The sequence below is a fragment of the Schistocerca americana genome, chromosome 6 (assembly GCF_021461395.2).
Source record: "Schistocerca americana isolate TAMUIC-IGC-003095 chromosome 6, iqSchAmer2.1, whole genome shotgun sequence".
NCBI lineage: Eukaryota > Metazoa > Arthropoda > Insecta > Orthoptera > Acrididae > Schistocerca > Schistocerca americana.
In genome coordinates, this window is record NC_060124.1 from 544,315,616 (window position 1) to 544,336,154 (window position 20,539).

Here is a 20,539-nt window from a genome sequence, read left to right on the forward strand (position 1 = left end):
TTAGTTTTAGATTCCGATGCTTCACTTCACGTTTACTGTATACCTTGCACCTTCTTATTGACGATGAAACACAGAAATTGCATCCGAATTTAATACAAAAGGCAAAATGCCGACTTCAGTAAAAGAGGCTGACACTCCCACTTTCTATGATCTGAACCTGTCCTGTGAGGCCAGTTTTAGATTCCGATGCTGCACTTCAGGTTTACTGTATACCTTGGACCTTCTTATTGACGATGAAACACAGAAATTGCATCCGAATTTAATACAAAAGGCACAATGCCGACTTAAGTGAAAGAGGTCTGACACTCTCACTTTCTATGATTTGAGCCTCTCCTGTGAGTCCAGTTTTAGATTCCGATGCTTCACTTCAGGTTTACTGCATCCCTTGGACATTCTCATTGACGATGAAACACAGAAATTGCATCAAAATTCAATACAAAAGGCACAATGCCGACATAAGTACTAGAGGACTGACACTTTCACTTCCTATGATTTGAACCTCTCCTGTGTGTCCAGTTTTAGATTCCGATGCTTCACTTCAGGATTCCTGTATCCCTTGGACGTTCTTATTGACGATGAAACATAGGGTTTGCATCCGAATTTAATACAAAAGGCACAATGCCGACTTAACTACATGAGGACTGACACCCTAATTTTCTATGATTTGAACCTCTCCTGTCAGTCCAGTTTTGGATTCCGATGCCTCACTTCAGGTTTACTGTATCCCTTGGACCTTCTTATTGACGATGAAACACAGAGTTTGCATCCGAATTTAATACAAAAGGCACAATGCCGACTTAAGTACAGGAGGACTGACACCCTCACTTTCTGTGATTCGAACCTCTCCCGTGAGTCCAGTTTTAGATTCCGATGCCTCACTTCAGGTTCACTGTATACCATGCACCTTCTTATTGACGATGAAACAGAGAAATTGCATCCGAATTTAATACAAAAGGCACAATGCCGACTTATGTAAAAGAGGACTGACACACTCACTTTCGATGATTTGAACCTTTCCTGTGAGTCCAGTTTTAGATTCCGATGCTTCACTTCAGGTTTAACGTATCCCTTGGACCTTCTTATTGACGATGAAACACAGAAATTGCATTCGAATTTAATACAAAAGGCACAATGCCGACTTAAGTAAAAGAGGACTGACACTCTCACTTTCTATGATTTGAACCACTCCTGTGAGTCCAGTTTTACATTCCGATGCTTCACTTCAGGTTAAATGTATACCTTGGACCTTCTTATTGACGATGAAACACAGAAATTGCATCCGAATTTAATACAAAAGGCACAATGCCGACTTAAGTAAAAGAGGACTGACACTCTCACTTTCTATGATTTGAACCTCTCCTGTGAGTCCAGTTTCAGATTCCGATGCTTCACTTCAGGTTTACTGCATCCCTTGGACCTTCTTAATGACGATGAAACACAGAAATTGCATCCGAACTCAATACAAAAGGCACAATGCCGACTTAAGTAAAAGAGGACTGACAGTCTCACATTCTATGATTTGAACCTCCCCTGTGAGTCCAGTTTTAGATTCCGATGCTTCACTTCAGGTTTACCGTACCCCTTGGACCTTGTTATAGACGATGAAACACAGAAACTGCATTAGAATTTAATACAAAAGGCAAAATGCCGACTTAAGTAAAAGAGGACTGACACTCTTACTCTCTATGATATGAACCTTTTCTGTGAGTCCAGTTTTTGATTCCGATGCTTCACTTCAGGTTTACTGTATACCTTGCAGCTTCTTATTGACGATGAAACACAGAAATTGCATCCGAATTTAATACAAAAGGCACAATGCAGACTTAAGTAAAAGAGGACTGACACTCTCACTTTCTATGATTTGAACCTCTCCTGTGAGTCCAGTTTTACATTCCGATGCTTCACTTCAGGTTAAATGTATACCTTGGACCTTCTTATTGACGATTAAACACAGAAATTGCATCCGAATTTAATACAAAAGGCACAATGCCGACTTAAGTAAAAGAGGACTGACACTCTCACTTTCTATGATTTGAACCTCTCCTGTGAGTCCAGTTTTACATTCCGATGCTTCACTTCAGGTTAAATGTATACCTTCGACCTTCTTATTGACGATGAAACACAGAAATTGCATCCGAATTTAATACAAAAGGCACAATGGCGACTTAAGTAAAAGAGGACTGACACTCTCACTTTCTATGATTTGAACCTCTCCTGTGACTCCAGTTTTAGATTCCGATGCTTCACTTCAGGTTTACTGCATCCCTTGGACCTTCTTAATGACGATGAAACACAGAAATTGCATCCGAACTCAATACCAAAGGCACAATGCCAACTTAAGTACTAGAGGACTTCCACTCTCATTTTCAATGATTTGAACCTCTCCTGTGAGTCCAGTTTTAGATTTCGATGCAGCACTTCAGGTTTACTGTATACCTTGGACCTTCTTATTGACGATGAAACTTAGAAATTGCATCCAAATTTAATACAAAAGGCACAATGCCGACTTAAGTGAAAGAGGTCTGACACTCTCACTTTCTATGATTTGAACCTCTCCTGTGAGTCCAGTTTTAGATTCCGATGCTTCACTTCAGGTTTACTGCATCCCTTGGACATTCTCATTGACGATGAAACACAGAAATTGCATCAAAATTCAATACAAAAGGCACAATGCCGACTTAAGTACTAGAGGACTGACTCTCTCACTTCCTATGATTTGAACCTCTCCAGTGTGTCCAGTTTTAGATTCCGATGCTTCACTTCAGGATTACTGTATCCCTTGGACGTTCTTATTGACGATGAAACATAGAGTTTGCATCCGAATTTAATACAAAAGGCACAATGCCGACTTAACTACATGAGGACTGACACTCTAATTTTCTATGATTTGAACCTCTCCTGTGAGTCCAGTTTTAGATTCCGATGCCTCACTTCAGGTTTACTGTATACCTTGCACCTTCTTATTGACGATGAAACACTGAAATTGCATCCGAATTTAATACAAAAGGCACAATGCCGACTTAAGTAAAAGAGGACTGACGCTCTCACTTTCTATGATTTGAACCTTTCCTGTGAGTCCAGTTTTAGATTCCGATGCTTCACTTCAGGTTTACCGTATCCCTTGGACCTTCTTATTGACGATGAAACACAGAAATTGCATCCGAATTTAATACAAAAGGCACAATGCCGACTTAAGTAAAAGAGGACTGACACTCTAACTTCCTATGATTTGACTCTCTCCTGTGAGTGCAGTTTTAGATTCCGATGCTTCACTTCAGTTTTACTGTATCCCTTGGACCTTCTTATTGACGATGAAACACAGAAATTGCATCGGAATTAAATCATAAGGCACAATGCCGACTTAAGTACAAGGGGACTGACTCTCTCACTTTCTGTGATTCGAACCTCTCCTGTGAGTCCAGTTTTAGATTCCGATGCCTCATTTCAGGTTTACTGTATAACTTGCACCTTCTTATTGACGATGAAACAGAGAAATTGCATCCGAATTTAATACAAAAGGCACAATGCCGACTTATGTAAAAGAGGACTGACACTCTCACTTTCGATGATTTGAACCTTTCCTGTGAGTCCAGTTTTAGATTCCGATGCTTCACTTCAGGTTTACCGTAACCCTTGGACCTTCTTATTGACGATGAAACACAGAAATTGCATCTGAATTTAATACAAAAGGCACAATGCCGACTTAAGTAAAACAGGACTCACACTCTCACTTTCTATGATTTGAACCTCTCCTGTGAGTCCAGTTTTAGATTCCGATGCTTCACTTCAGGTTTACTGCATCCCTTGGACCATCTTAATGACGATGAAACACAGAAATTGCATCAGAACTCAATACAAAAGGCACAATGCCGACTTAAGTACTAGAGGACTTCCACTCTCATTATCAATGATTTGAACCTCTCCTGTGAGTCCAGTTTTAGATTCTGATGCTTCATTTCAGGTTTACTGTATCCCTTGGAGCTTCTTATTGACGATGAAACGCAGTGTTTGCATCCGAATTCAATACAATAGGCGCAATGCCGACTTAAGTACTAGAGGACTGACACTCTCACTATCTATGATTTGAACCTCTCCTGTGAGTCTAGTTTTAGAATCCGATGCTTCACTTCAGGTTTACTGTATCCCTTGGACCTTCTTATTGACGATGAAACACAGAGTTTGCATCCAAAGTTAATACAAAAGGCACAATGCCGACTTAAGTACAAGAGGACTGACACTCTCACTTTCTGTGATTTGAACCTTTCCTGTGAGTCCAGTTTTAGATTCCGATGCTTCACTTCAGGTTTACCGTATCCCTTGGACCTTCTTATTGACGATGAAACACAGAAATTGCATCCGAATTTAATACAAAAGGCACAATGCCGACTTAAGTAAAAGTGGACCGAGACTCTCACTTTCTATGATTTGAACCTCTCCTGTGAGTCCAGTTTTACATTCCGATGCTTCACTTCAGGTTAAATGTATACCTTGGACCTTCTTATTGACGATGAAAGACAGAAATTGCATCCGAATTTAATACAAAAGGCACAATGCCGACGTAAGTAAAAGAGGACTGACACTCTCACTTTCTATGATTTGAACCTCTCCTGTGAGTCTAGTTTTAGATTCCGATGCTTCACTTCAGGTTTACTGCATCCCTTGGACCTTCTTAATGACGATGAAACACAGAAATTGCATCCGAACTCAATACAAAAGGCACAACGCCGACTTAACTACATGAGGACTGACACCCTAATTTTCTATGATTTGAACCTCTCCTGTTAGTCCAGTTTTAGATTCCGATGCCTCACTTCAGGTTTACTGTATACCTTACACCTTCTTATTGACGATGAAACACAGAAATTGTATCCGAATTTAATACAAAAGGCACAATGCCGACTTAAGTAAAAGAGGACTGACGCTCTCACTTTCTATGATTTGAACCTTTCCTGTGAGTCCAGTTTTAGATTCCGATGCTTCACTTCAGGTTTACCGTATCCCTTGGACCTTCTTATTGACGATGAAACACAGAAATTGCATCCGAATGTAATACAAAAGGCACAATGCCGACTTAAGTACTAGAGGACTGCCACTCTCATTTTCAATGATTTGAACCTCTCCTGTGAGTCCACTTTTAGATTCCGATGCTTCACTTCAGGTTTACCGTATCCCTTGGATCTTCTTATTGACGATGAAACACAGTGTTTGCATCCGAATTTAATACAAAAGGCACAATGCAGACTTAAGTACAAGAGGACTGACACTCTAACTTCCTATTATTTGAATCTCTCCTGTGAGTGCAGTTTTAGATTCCGATGCTTCACTTCAGTTTTTCTGTATCCCTTGGACCTTCTTATTGACGATGAAACACAGAAATTGCATCGGAATTAAATCATAAGGCACAATGCCGACTTAAGTACAAGAGGACTGACACTCTCACTTTCTGTGATTCGAACCTCTCCTGTGAGTCCAGTTTTAGATTCCGACGCCTCACTTCAGGTTTACTGTATACCTTGCACCTTCTTATTGACGATGAAACAGAGAAATTGCATCCGAATTTAATACAAAAGGCACAATGCCGACTTATGTAAAAGAGGACTGACACTCTCACTTTCGATGATTTGAACCTTTCCTGTGAGTCCAGTTTTAGATTCCGATGCTTCACTTCAGGTTTACCGTATCCCTTGGACCTTCTTATTGACGATGAAACACAGAAATTGCATCCGAATTTAATACAAAAGGCACAATGCCGACTTAAGTAAAAGAGGACTGACACTCTCACTTTCTATGATTTGAACCTCTCCTGTGAGTCCAGTTTTAGATTCCGATGCCTCACTTCAGGTTTACTGTATACCTTGCACCTTCTTATTGACGATGAAACACAGAAATTGCATCCGAATTTAATACAAAAGGCACAATGCCGACTTAAGTAAAAGAGGACTGACGCTCTCACTTTCTATGATTTGAACCTTTCCTGTGAGTCCAGTTTTAGATTCCGATGCTTCACTTCAGGTTTACCGTATCCCTTGGACCTTCTTATTGACGATGAAACACAGAAATTGCATCCGAATTTAATACAAAAGGCACAATGCCGACTTAAGTAAAAGAGGACTGACACTCTAACTTCCTATGGTTTGAATCTCTCCTGTGAGTGCAGCTTTAGATTCCGATGCTTCACTTCAGTTTTACTGTATCACTTGGACCTTCTTATTGACGATGAAACACAGAAATTGCATCGGAATTAAATCATAAGGCATAATGCCGACTTAAGTACAAGAGGACTGACACTCTCACTTTCTGTGATTCGAACCTCTCCTGTGAGTCCGGTTTTAGATTCCGATGCCTCATTTCAGGTTTACTGTATACCTTGCACCTTCTTATTGACGATGAAACAGAGAAATTGCATCCGAATTTAATACAAAAGGCACAATGCCGACTTATGTAAAAGAGGACTGACACTCTCACTTTCGAAGATTTGAACCTTTCCTGTGAGTCCAGTTTTAGATTCCGATGCTTCACTTCAGGTTTACCGTATCCCTTGGACCTTCTTATTGACGATGAAACACAGAAATTGCATCTGAATTTAATACAAAAGGCACAATGCCAACTTAAGTAAAAGAGGACTCACACTCTCACTTTCTATGATTTGAACCTCTCCTGTGAGTCCAGTTTTAATTTCCGATGCTTCACTTCAGGTTTACTGTATCCCTTGGACTTTCTAATTTACGATGAAACAGAGGGTTTGCATCCGAATTTAATACAAAAGGCACAATGCCGACTTAAGTAAAAGAGGACTGACACTCTCACTTTCTATGATTTGAATCTCTCCTGTGAGTCCAGTTTTAGATTCCGATGCTTCACTTCAGGTTTACTGCATCCCTTGGACCATCTTAATGACGATGAAACACAGAAATTGCATCCGAACTCAATACAAAAGGCACAATGCCGACTTAAGTACTAGAGGAGTTCCACTCTCATTTTCAATGATTTGAACCTCTCCTGTGAGTCCAGTTTTAGACTCTGATGCTTCACTTCAGGTTTACTGTATCCCTTGGAGCTTCTTATTGACGATGAAACGCAGTGTTTGCATCCGAATTCAATACAATAGGCGCAATGCCGACTTAAGTACTAGAGGACTGACACTCTCACTATCTATGATTTGAACCTCTCCTGTAAGTCTAGTTTTAGAATCCGATGCTTCACTTCAGGTTAAATGTATACCTTGGACCTTCTTATTGACGATGAAACACAGAAATTGCATCCAAATTTAATACAAAAGGCACAATGCCGACTTAAGTAAAAGAGGACTGACACTCTCACTTTCTATGATTTGAACCTCTCCTGTGAGTCCAGTTTTAGATTCCGATGCTTCACTTCAGGTTTACTGCATCCCTTGGACCTTCTTAATGACGATGAAACACAGAAATTGCATCCGAACTCAATACAAAAGGCACAATGCCGACTTAAGTAAAAGAGGACTGACAGTCTCACATTCTATGATTTGAACCTCTCCTGTGAGTCCAGTTTTAGATTCCGATGCTTCACTTCAGGTTTACTGTATACCTTGGACCTTCTTATTGACGATGAAACACAGAAATTGCATCCGAATTTAATACAAAAGGCACAATGCCGAATTAAGTGAAAGAGGTCTGACACTCTCACTTTCGATGATTTGAACCTCTCCTGTGAGTCCAGTTTTAGATTCCGATGCTTCACTTCAGGTTTACTGCATCCCTTGGACATTCTCATTGACGATGAAACACAGAAATTGCATCAAAATTCAATACAAAAGGCACAATACCGACTTCAGTACTAGAGGACTGACACTCTCACTTCCTATGATTTGAACCTCTCCTGTGTGTCCAGTTTTAGATTCCGATGCTTCACTTCAGGATAACTGTATCCCTTGGACGTTCTTATTGACGATGAAACATAGAGTTTGCATCCGAATTTAATACAAAAGGCACAATCCCGACTTAACTACATGAGGACTGACACCCTAATTTTCTATGATTTGAACCTCTCCTGTTAGTCCAGTTTTAGATTCCGATGCCTCACTTCAGGTTTACTGTATACCTTGCACCTTCTTATTGACGATGAAACACAGAAATTGTATCCGAATTTAATACAAAAGGCACAATGCCGACGTAAGTAAAAGAGGACTGACGCTTTCACTTTCTATGATTTGAACCTTTCCTGTGAGTCCAGTTTTAGATTCCGATGCTTCACTTCAGGTTTACCGTATCCCTTGGACCTTCTTATTGACGATGAAACACAGAAATTGCATCCGAAATTAATACAAAAGGCACAATGCCGACTTAAGTAAAAGAGGACTGACACTCTCACTTTCTATGATTTGAACCTCTCCTGTGAGTCCAGTTTTACATTCCGATGCTTCACTTCAGGTTTACCGTATCCCTTAGACCTTCTTATTGACGATGAAACACAGAAATTGCATCCGAATTTAATACAAAAGGCACAATGCAGACTTAAGTACAAGAGGACTGACACTCTAACTTCCTATGATTTGAATCTCTCCTGTGAGTGCAGTTTTAGATTCCGATGCTTCACTTCAGTTTTTCTGTATCCCTTGGACCTTCTTATTGACGATGAAACACAGAAATTGCATCGGAATTAAATCATAAGGCACAATGCCGACTTAAGTACAAGAGGACTGACACTCTCACTTTCTGTGATTCGAACCTCTCCTGTGAGTCCAGTTTTAGATTCCGACGCCTCACTTCAGGTTTACTGTATACCTTGCACCTTCTTATTGACGATGAAACAGAGAAATTGCATCCGAATTTAATACAAAAGGCACAATGCCGACTTTGTAAAAGAGGACTGACACTCTCACTTTCGATGATTTGAACCTTTCCTGTGAGTCCAGTTTTAGATTCCGATGCTTCACTTCAGGTTTACCGTATCCCTTGGACCTTCTTATTGACGATGAAACACAGAAATTGCATCCGAATTTAATACAAAAGGCACAATGCCGACTTAAGTAAAAGAGGACTGACACTCTCGCTTTCTATGATTTGAACCTCTCCTGTGAGTCCAGTTTTACATTCCGATGCTTCACTTCAGGTTAAATGTATACCTTGGACCTTCTTATTGACGATGAAACACAGAAATTGCATCCGAATTTAATTCAAAAGGCACAATGCCGACTTAAGTAAAAGAGGACTGACACACTCACTTTCTATGATTTGAACCTCTCCTGTGAGTCCAGTTTTAGATTCCGATGCTTCACTTCAGGTTTACTGCATCCCTTGGACCTTCTTAATGACGATGAAACACAGAAATTGCATCCGAACTCAATACAAAAGGCACAATGCCGACTTAAGTAAAAGAGGACTGACAGTCTCACATTCTATGATTTGAACCTCTCCTGTGAGTCCAGTTTTAGATTCCGATGCTGCACTTCAGGTTTACTGTATACCTTGGACCTTCTTATTGACGATGAAACACAGAAATTGCATCCGAATTTAATACAAAAGACACAATGCCGAATTAAGTGAAAGAGGTCTGACACTCTCACTTTCTATGATTTGAACCTCTCCTGTGAGTCCAGTTTTTGATTCCGATGCTTCACTTCAGGTTTACTGTATCCCTTGGACCTTCTTATTAACGATGAAACACAGAGTTTGCATCCGAATTTAATACAAAAGGCACAATGCCGACTTAAGTACAAGAGGACTGACACTCTCACTTTCTGTGATTCGAACCTCTCCTGTGAGTCCAGTTTTAGATCCCGATGCCTCACTTCAGGTTTACTGTATACCTTGCACCTTCTTATTGACGATGAAACACAGAAATTGCATCCGAATTTAATACAAAAGGCACAATGCCGACTTAAGTAAAAGAGGACTGACACTCTCACTTTCTATGATTTGAACCTCTCCTGTGAGTCCAGTTTTACATTCCGATGCTTCACTTCAGGTTTACCGTATCCCTTGGACCTTCTTATTGACGATGAAACACAGAAATTGCATCCGAATTTAATACAAAAGGCACAATGCCGACTTAAGTAAAAGAGGACTGACACTCTCACTTTCTATGATTTGAACCGCTCCTGTGAGTCCCGTTTTACATTCCGATGCTTCACTTCAGGTTAAATGTATACCTTGGACCTTCTTATTGACGATGAAACACAGAAATTGCATCCGAATTTAATACAAAAGGCACAATGCCGACTTAAGTAAAAGAGGACTGACACTCTCACTTTCTATGATTTGAACCTCTCCTGTGAGTCCAGTTTTAGATTCTGATGCTTCACTTCAGGTTTACTGCATCCCTTGGACCTTCTTAATGACGATGAAACACAGAAATTGCATCCGAACTCAATACAAAAGGCACAATGCCGACTTAAGTAAAAGAGGACTGACAGTCTCACATTCTATGATTTGAACCTCTCCTGTGAGTCCAGTTTTAGATTCCGATGCTGCACTTCAGGTTTACTGTATACCTTGGACCTTCTTATTGACGATGAAACACAGAAATTGCATCCGAATTTAATACAAAAATCACAATGCCGAATTAAGTGAAAGAGGTCTGACACTCTCACTTTCGATGATTTGAACCTCTCCTGTGAGTCCAGTTTTAGATTCCGATGCTTCACTTCAGGTTTACTGCATCCCTTGGACATTCTCATTGACGATGAAACACAGAAATTGCATCAAAATTCAATACAAAAGGCACAATGCCGACTTCAGTACTAGAGGACTGACACTCTCACTTCCTATGATTTGAACCTCTCCTGTGTGTCCAGTTTTAGATTCCGATGCTTCACTTCAGGATAACTGTATCCCTTGGACGTTCTTATTGACGATGTAACATAGAGTTTGCATCCGAATTTAATACAAAAGGCACAATGCCGACTTAACTACATGAGGACTGACACCCTAATTTTCTATGATTTGAACCTCTCCTGTTAGTCCAGTTTTAGATTCCGATGCCTCACTTCAGGTTTACTGTATACCTTGCACCTTCTTATTGACGATGAAACACAGAAATTGTATCCGAATTTAATACAAAAGGCACAATGCCGACGTAAGTAAAAGAGGACTGACGCTCTCACTTTCTATGATTTGAACCTTTCCTGTGAGTCCAGTTTTAGATTCCGATGCTTCACTTCAGGTTTACCGTATCCCTTGGACCTTCTTATTGACGATGAAACACAGAAATTGCATCCGAAATTAATACAAAAGGCACAATGCCGACTTAAGTAAAAGAGGACTGACACTCTCACTTTCTATGATTTGAACCTCTCCTGTGAGTCCAGTTTTACATTCCGATGCTTCACTTCAGGTTTGCCGTATCCCTTAGACCTTCTTATTGACGATGAAACACAGAAATTGCATCCGAATTTAATACAAAAGGCACAATGCAGACTTAAGTACAAGAGGACTGACACTCTAACTTCCTATGATTTGAATCTCTCCTGTGAGTGCAGTTTTAGATTCCGATGCTTCACTTCAGTTTTTCTGTATCCCTTGGACCTTCTTATTGACGATGAAACACAGAAATTGCATCGGAATTAAATCATAAGGCACAATGCCGACTTAAGTACAAGAGGACTGACACTCTCACTTTCTGTGATTCGAACCTCTCCTGTGAGTCCAGTTTTAGATTCCGACGAATCACTTCAGGTTTACTGTATACCTTGCACCTTCTTATTGACGATGAAACAGAGAAATTGCATCCGAATTTAATACAAAAGGCACAATGCCGACTTATGTAAAAGAGGACTGACACTCTCACTTTCGATGATTTGAACCTTTCCTGTGAGTCCAGTTTTAGATTCCGATGCTTCACTTCAGGTTTACCGTATCCCTTGGACCTTCTTATTGACGATGAAACACAGAAATTGCATCCGAATTTAATACAAAAGGCACAATGCCGACTTAAGTAAAAGAGGACTGACACTCTCGCTTTCTATGATTTGAACCTCTCCTGTGAGTCCAGTTTTACATTCCGATGCTTCACTTCAGGTTAAATGTATACCTTGGACCTTCTTATTGACGATGAAACACAGAAATTGCATCCGAAGTTAATTCAAAAGGCACAATGCCGACTTAAGTAAAAGAGGACTGACACTCTCACTTTCTATGATTTGAACCTCTCCTGTGAGTCCAGTTTTAGATTCCGATGCTTCACTTCAGGTTTACTGCATCCCTTGGACCTTCTTAATGACGATGAAACACAGAAATTGCATCCGAACTCAATACAAAAGGCACAATGCCGACTTAAGTAAAAGAGGACTGACAGTCTCACATTCTATGATTTGAACCTCTCCTGTGAGTCCAGTTTTAGATTCCGATGCTGCACTTCAGGTTTACTGTATACCTTGGACCTTCTTATTGACGATGAAACACAGAAATTGCATCCGAATTTAATACAAAAGACACAATGCCGAATTAAGTGAAAGAGGTCTGACACTCTCACTTTCTATGATTTGAACCTCTCCTGTGAGTCCAGTTTTTGATTCCGATGCTTCACTTCAGGTTTACTGTATCCCTTGGACCTTCTTATTAACGATGAAACACAGAGTTTGCATCCGAATTTAATACAAAAGGCACAATGCCGACTTAAGTACAAGAGGACTGACACTCTCACTTTCTGTGATTCGAACCTCTCCTGTGAGTCCAGTTTTAGATCCCGATGCCTCACTTCAGGTTTACTGTATACCTTGCACCTTCTTATTGACGATGAAACACAGAAATTGCATCCGAATTTAATACAAAAGGCACAATGCCGACTTAAGTAAAAGAGGACTGACACTCTCACTTTCTATGATTTGAACCTCTCCTGTGAGTCCAGTTTTACATTCCGATGCTTCACTTCAGGTTTACCGTATCCCTTGGACCTTCTTATTGACGATGAAACACAGAAATTGCATCCGAATTTAATACAAAAGGCACAATGCCGACTTAAGTAAAAGAGGACTGACACTCTCACTTTCTATGATTTGAACCGCTCCTGTGAGTCCCGTTTTACATTCCGATGCTTCACTTCAGGTTAAATGTATACCTTGGACCTTCTTATTGACGATGAAACACAGAAATTGCATCCGAATTTAATACAAAAGGCACAATGCCGACTTAAGTAAAAGAGGACTGACACTCTCACTTTCTATGATTTGAACCTCTCCTGTGAGTCCAGTTTTAGATTCCGATGCTTCACTTCAGGTTTACTGCATCCCTTGGACCTTCTTAATGACGATGAAACACAGAAATTGCATCCGAACTCAATACAAAAGGCACAATGCCGACTTAAGTAAAAGAGGACTGACAGTCTCACATTCTATGATTTGAACCTCTCCTGTGAGTCCAGTTTTAGATTCCGATGCTGCACTTCAGGTTTACTGTATACCTTGGACCTTCTTATTGACGATGAAACACAGAAATTGCATCCGAATTTAATACAAAAGGCACAATGCCGACTTAAGTAAAAGAGGACTGACAGTCTCACATTCTATGATTTGAACCTCTCCTGTGAGTCCAGTTTTAGATTCCGATGCTTCACTTCAGGTTTACCGTGCCCCTTGGACCTTGTTATTGACGATGAAACACAGAAATTGCATCCGAATTTAATACAAAAGTCAAAATGCCGACTTAAGTAAAAGAGGACTGACACTCTTACTCTCTATGATTTGAAGCTCTCCTGTGAGATTTGTTTTAGATTCCGATGCTTCACTTCAGGTTTACTGTATACCTTGGACCTACTTATTGACGATGAAACACAGAAATTGCATCCGAATTTAATACAAAAGGCACATTGCCGTCTTAAGCAAAAGAGGACTGACACTCTCACTTTCTATGATCTGAATTTCTCATGTGAGTCCAGTTTTAGATTCCGATCCGTCATTTCAGGTTTACCGTATACCTTGCACCTTATTATTGACGATTAAACACAGAAATTGCATCGGAATTTAATACAAAAGGCACAATGCCGACATAAGTACAAGAGGACTGACACTCTAACTTTCTATAATTTGAACCTCTCCTGTGAGCCCAGGATTAGATTGCGATGCTTCACTTCAGGTTTACTGTATTCCTTGGACCTTCTTAATGACGATGAAATACAGAAATTGCATCCGAATTTAATACAACAGGCACAATGCCGACTTAAGTAAAAGAGGACTGACACTCTCTATTTCTATGATTTGAATCTCTCCTGTGAGTCCAGTTTTAGATTCCGATGTTTCACTTCAGGTTTACTCTATACCTTGCACCTTCCTATTGACGATGAAACATAGAAATTGCATCAGGATTAAATTCAAAAGGCACAATGCCGACTTAAGTACAAGAGGACTGACTCTCTAACTCTCTATGATTTGAACCTCTGCTGTGAGTCCAGTTTTAGATTCCGATGCTTCACTTCAGGTTTACTGTATACCTTGCACCTTCTTATTGACGATGAAACACTGAAATTGCATCGGAATTAAATTCAAAAGGCACAATGCCGACTTAAGTACAAGAGGACTGACACTCTAACTATCTATGATTTGAACCTGTCATGTGAGTCCAGTTTTAGATTCCGATGCTTCAGTTAAGGTTTACTGTATCCCTTGGACCTTCTAATTGACGATGAAACACAGAGTTTGCCTCCGAATTTATTACAAAAGGCACAATGCCTACTTAAGTACAAGAGGACTGACTGTCTAACTATCTATGTTTTGAACCTCTCCTGTGAGTCCAGTTTTAGATTCCGATGCTTCACTTCAGGTTTACTGTATCCCTTGGCCCTTCTTATTTACGATGAAACACAGAGTTTGCATCCGAGTTTAATACAAAAGGCACAATGCCGACTTAAGTACAAGAGGACAGACACTCTAACTGTCTATGTTTTGAACCTCTCCTGTGAGTCCAGTTTTAGATTCCGATGCTTCACTTCAGGTTTACTGTATTCCTTGGACCTTCTTGTTGACGATGAAACACAGAAATTGCATCCGAATTTATTACAAAACGCACAATGCCGACTTAAGTAAAAGAGGACTGACACTCTCACTTTCTGTGATTTGAACCTCTCCTGTGAGTCCAGTTGTAGATTCCGATGCTTCACTTCAGGTTTACTGTATGCCTTGGACCTTCTCATTGACGATGAGACACAGAAATTGTATCCGAATTTAATCTAAAAGGCACAATGCCGACATAAGTACAAGAGGACAGACACTCTAACTGTCTATGTTTTGAACCTCTCCTGTGAGTCCAGTCTTAGATTCCGATGCTTTACTTCAGGTTTACTGAATCCCTTGGACCTTCTTAGTTACGATGAAACTCAGAGTTTTCATCCGAATATAATACAAAATACACAATGCCGACTTAAGTACAAGAGGAATGACACTCTCACTTTCTATGATTTGAACCTCTCCTGTGAGTCCAGTTTTAGATTCCGATGCTTCACTTTAGGTTTACTGTATACGTTGCACCATATTATTGACGATTAAACACAGAAATTGCATCGGAATTTAATACAAAAGGCACAATGCCGACATAAGTACAAGAGGACTGACACTCTAACTTTTTATGATTTGAACCTCTCCTCTGAGTCCAGTAGTAGATTACGATGCTTCACTTCAGGTTTACTGTATCCCTTGGACCTTCTTAATGACGATGAAATACAGAAATTGCATCCGAATTCAATACAACAGGCACAATGCCGACTTAAGTAAAAGAGGACTGACACTCCCTATTTCTATGATTTGAACCTCTCCTGTGAGTCCAGTTTTTGATTCCGATTCTTCACTTCAGGTTCACTGTATCCCTTGGCCCTTCTTATTTACGATGAAACACAGAGTTTGCATCCGAGTTTAATACAAAAGGCACAATGCCGACTTAAGTACAAGAGGACAGACACTCTAACTGTCTATGTTTTGAACCTCTCCTGTGAGTCCAGTTTTAGATTCCGATGCTTCACTTCAGGTTTACTGTATTCCTTGGACCTTCTTGTTGACGATGAAACACAGAAATTGCATCCGAATTTATTACAAAACGCACAATGCCGACTTAAGTAAAAGAGGACTGACACTCTCACTTTCTGTGATTTGAACCTCTCCTGTGAGTCCAGTTTTAGATTCCGATGCTTCACTTCAGGTTTACTGTATGCCTTGGACCTTCTCATTGACGATGAGACACAGAAATTGTATCCGAATTTAATCTAAAAGGCACAATGCCGACATAAGTACAAGAGGACAGACACTCTAACTGTCTATGTTTTGAACCTCTCCTGTGAGTCCAGTCTTAGATTCCGATGCTTTACTTCAGGTTTACTGAATCCCTTGGACCTTCTTAGTTACGATGAAACTCAGAGTTTTCATCCGAATATAATACAAAATACACAATGCCGACTTAAGTACAAGAGGAATGACACTCTCACTTTCTATGATTTGAACCTCTCCTGTGAGTCCAGTTTTAGATTCCGATGCTTCACTTTAGGTTTACTGTATACCTTGCACCATATTATTGACGATTAAACACAGAAATTGCATCGGAATTTAATACAAAAGGCACAATGCCGACATAAGTACAAGAGGACTGACACTCCAACTTTTTATGATTTGAACCTCTCCTCTGAGTCCAGTAGTAGATTACGATGCTTCACTTCAGGTTTACTGTATCCCTTGGACCTTCTTAATGACGATGAAATACAGAAATTGCATCCGAATTCAATACAACAGGCACAATGCCGACTTAAGTAAAAGAGGACTGACACTCTCTGTTTCTATGATTTGAACCTCTCCTGTGAGTCCAGTTTTAGATTCCGATGTTTCACTTCAGGTTTACCGTATACCTTGCACCTCATTGTTGACGATTAAACACAGAAATTGCATCGGAATTACATACAAAAGGCACAATGCCGACATAAGTGCAAGAGGACTGACACTCTAACATTCTATGATTTGAACCTCTCCTTTGAGTCCAGTATTAGATTATGATGCTTCACTTCAGGTTTACTGTATCCCTTGGACCTTCTTAATGACGATGAAATACAGAAATTGCATCCGAATTTAATACAACAGGCACAATGCCGACTTAAGTAAAAGAGGACTGACACTCTCTATTTCTATGATTTGACCCTTCCTGTGAGTCCAGATTTAGATTCCGATCTTTCACTTCAGGTTTACTGTATACCTTGCACCTTCCCATTGACGATGAAACATAGAAATTGCATCAGGATTAAATTCAAAAGGCACAATGCCGACTTAAGTACAAGAGGACTGACTCTCTAACTCTCTATGATTTGAACCTCTTCTGTGAGTCCAGTTTTAGATTCCGATGCTTCACTTCAGGTTTACTGTATACCTTGCACCTTCTTATTGACGATGAAACACTGAAATTGCATCGGAATTAAGTTCAAAAGGCACAACGCCGACTTAAGTACAAGAGGACTGACACTCTAACTATCTATGATTTGAACCTGTCCTGTGAGTCCAGTTTTAGATTCCGATGCTTCACTTAAGGTTTACTGTATCCCTTGGACCTTCTAAGTGACGTTGAAACACAGAGTTTGCGTCCGAATTTATTACAAAAGGCACAATGCCTACTTATGTACAAGAGGACTGACTCTCTAACTCTCTATGCTTTGACCCTCTCCTGTGAGTCCAGTTTTAGATTCCGATGCTTCGCTTCAGGTTTACTGTATCGCTTGGACCTTCTTATTTACGATGAAACACAGAGGTTGCATCCGAATTTAATACAAAAGGCACAATGCCGACTTAAGTACAAGAGGACAGACACTCCATCTGTCTATGTTTTGAACCTCTCCTGTGAGTCCAGTTTTAGATTCCGATGCTTCACTTCGGGTTTACTGTATCCCTTGGACCTTCTTGTTGACGATGAATCACAGAAATTGCATCCGAATTTATTACAAAAGGCACAATGCCGTCTTAAGTAAAAGAGGACTGACACTCTCACTTTCTGTGATTTTAACCCCTCCTGTTAGTCCAGTTTTAGATTCCGATGCTTCACTTCAGCTTTACTGTATGCCTTGGACCTTCTCATTGACGATGAGACACAGAAATTGCATCCGAATTTAATCTAAAAGGCACAATGCCGACTTAAGTACAAGAGGACAGACACTCTAACTGTCTATGTTTTGAACCTCTCCTGTGAGTCCAGTTTTAGATTCCGATGCTTTACTTCAGGTTTACTGAATCCCTTGGACCTTCTTAGTTACGATGAAACTCAGAGTTTTCATCCGATTATAATACAAAATACACAATGCCGACTTAAGTACAAGAGGAATGACACTCTCACTTTCTGTGATTTGAACCTTTCCTGTGAGTCCAGTTTTAGATTCCGATGCTTCACTTTAGGTTTACTGTATACCTTGCACCTTATTATTGACGATTAAACACAGAAATTGCATCGGAATTTAATACAAAAGGCACAATGCCGACATAAGTACAAGAGGACTGACACTCTAACTTTCTATGATTTGAACCTCTCCTGAGAGTCCAGTATTAGATTACGATGCTTCACTTCAGGTTTACTGTATCCCTTGGACATTCTTAATGACGATGAAATACAGAAATTGCATCCGAATTTAATACAACAGGCACAATGCCGACTTAAGTACAAGAGGACTGACACTCTAACTATCTATGATTTGAACCTGTCCTGTGAGTCCAGTTTTTGATTCCGATTCTTCACTTCAGGTTTACTGTATCCCTTGGACCTTCTAATTGACGATGAAACACAGAGTTTGCATCCGAATGTAATACAAAAGGCACAATGCCGACTTAAGTAAAAAAGGAGTGACACTCTCTCTTTCTATGAGTTGAACCTCTCCTGTGAGTCCAGTTTTAGATTCCGATGCTTCACTTTAGGTTTACTGTATACCTTTGCACCTTCTTATTGACGATGAAACATAGCAATTGCTTCGGAATTAAATTCAAAAGGCACAATGCCGACTTAAGTACAGGGGGACTGACACTCTAACTCTCTATGATTTGAACCTCTCCTGTGAGGCCAGTTTTACATTCCGATGCTTCACTTCAGGTTTACTGTATACCTTGCACCTTCTTATTGACGATGAAACACAGATATTGCATCTGAATATAATACAAAAGGCACAATGCCGACTTAAGTATAAGAGGACTGACACTCTCACTTTCTATGATTTGAACGTCTCCTGTGAGTCCTGTTTTAGATTCCGATGGTTCTCTTCAGGTTTACTGTGTATCTTGCACATGCTTATTGACGATCAAACACAGAAAATTAATCCGAATTTAATACAAAAGGCACAATGCCGTCTTAAGTACAAGAGGACTGACACTCTCCCTTTCTATGGTTTGAACCTCTTCTGTGATTCCAGTTTTGTATTCCGATGCTTCACTTCAGGTTTACTGTATCCCTTGGACCTTCTTATTGACGATGAAACACAGAAATTGCATCCGAATTTAATACAAAAGGCACATTGTCGGCATAAGTACAAGAGGACTGACACTCTCACTTTCCATATTTTAATCCTCTCCTGTGACTCCAGTATTAGATTACGATGCTTCACTTCAGGTTTACTGTATCCCTTGGACCTTCTTAATGACGATGAAATACAGAAATTGCATCCGAATTTAATACAACAGGCACAATGCCGACTTAAGTAAAAGAGGACTGACACTCTCTATTTCTATGATTTGCACCTCTCCTGTGAGTCCAGTTTTAGATTCCGATGTTTCACTTCAGGTTTACTGTATACCTTGCACCTTCCTATTGACGATGAAACATAGAAATTGCATCAGGATTAAATTCAAAAGGCACAATGCCGACTTAAGTACAAGAGGACTGACTCTCTAACTCTCTATGATTTGAACCTCTTCTGTGAGTCCAGTTTTAGATTCCGATGCTTCACTTCAGGTTTACTGTATACCTTGCACCTTCTTATTGACGATGAAACACTGAAATTGCATCGGAATTAAATTAAAAAGGCACAATGCCGACTTAAGTACAAGAGGACTGACACTCTAACTATCTATGATTTGAACCTGTCCTGTGAGTCCAGTTTTAGATTCCGATGCTTCACTTAAGGTTTACTGTATCCCTTGGAACTTCTAATTGACGATGAAACACAGAGTTTGCGTCCGAATTTATTACAAAAGGCACAATGCCTACTTAAGTACAAGAGGACTGAGTCTCTAACTTTCTATGTTTTGAACCTCTCCTGTGAGTCCAGTTTTAGATTCCGATGCTCCACTTCAGGTTTACTGTATCCCTTGGACCTCCTTATTTACGATGAAACACAGAGTTTGCATCCGAATTTAATACAAAAGGCACAATGCCGACTTAACTACAAGAGGACAGACACTATAACTGTCTATGTTTTGAACCTCTCCTGTGAGTCCAGTTTTAGATTCCGATGCTTCACTTTACTGTATCCCTTGGACCTTCTTGTTGACGATGGAACACAGAAATTGCATCCGAATTTATTACAAAAGTTACAATGCCGACTTAAGTAAAAGAGGACTGACACTCTCACTTTCTGTGATTTGAACCTCTCCTGTGAGTCCAGTTTTATATTCCGATGCTTCACTTCAGGT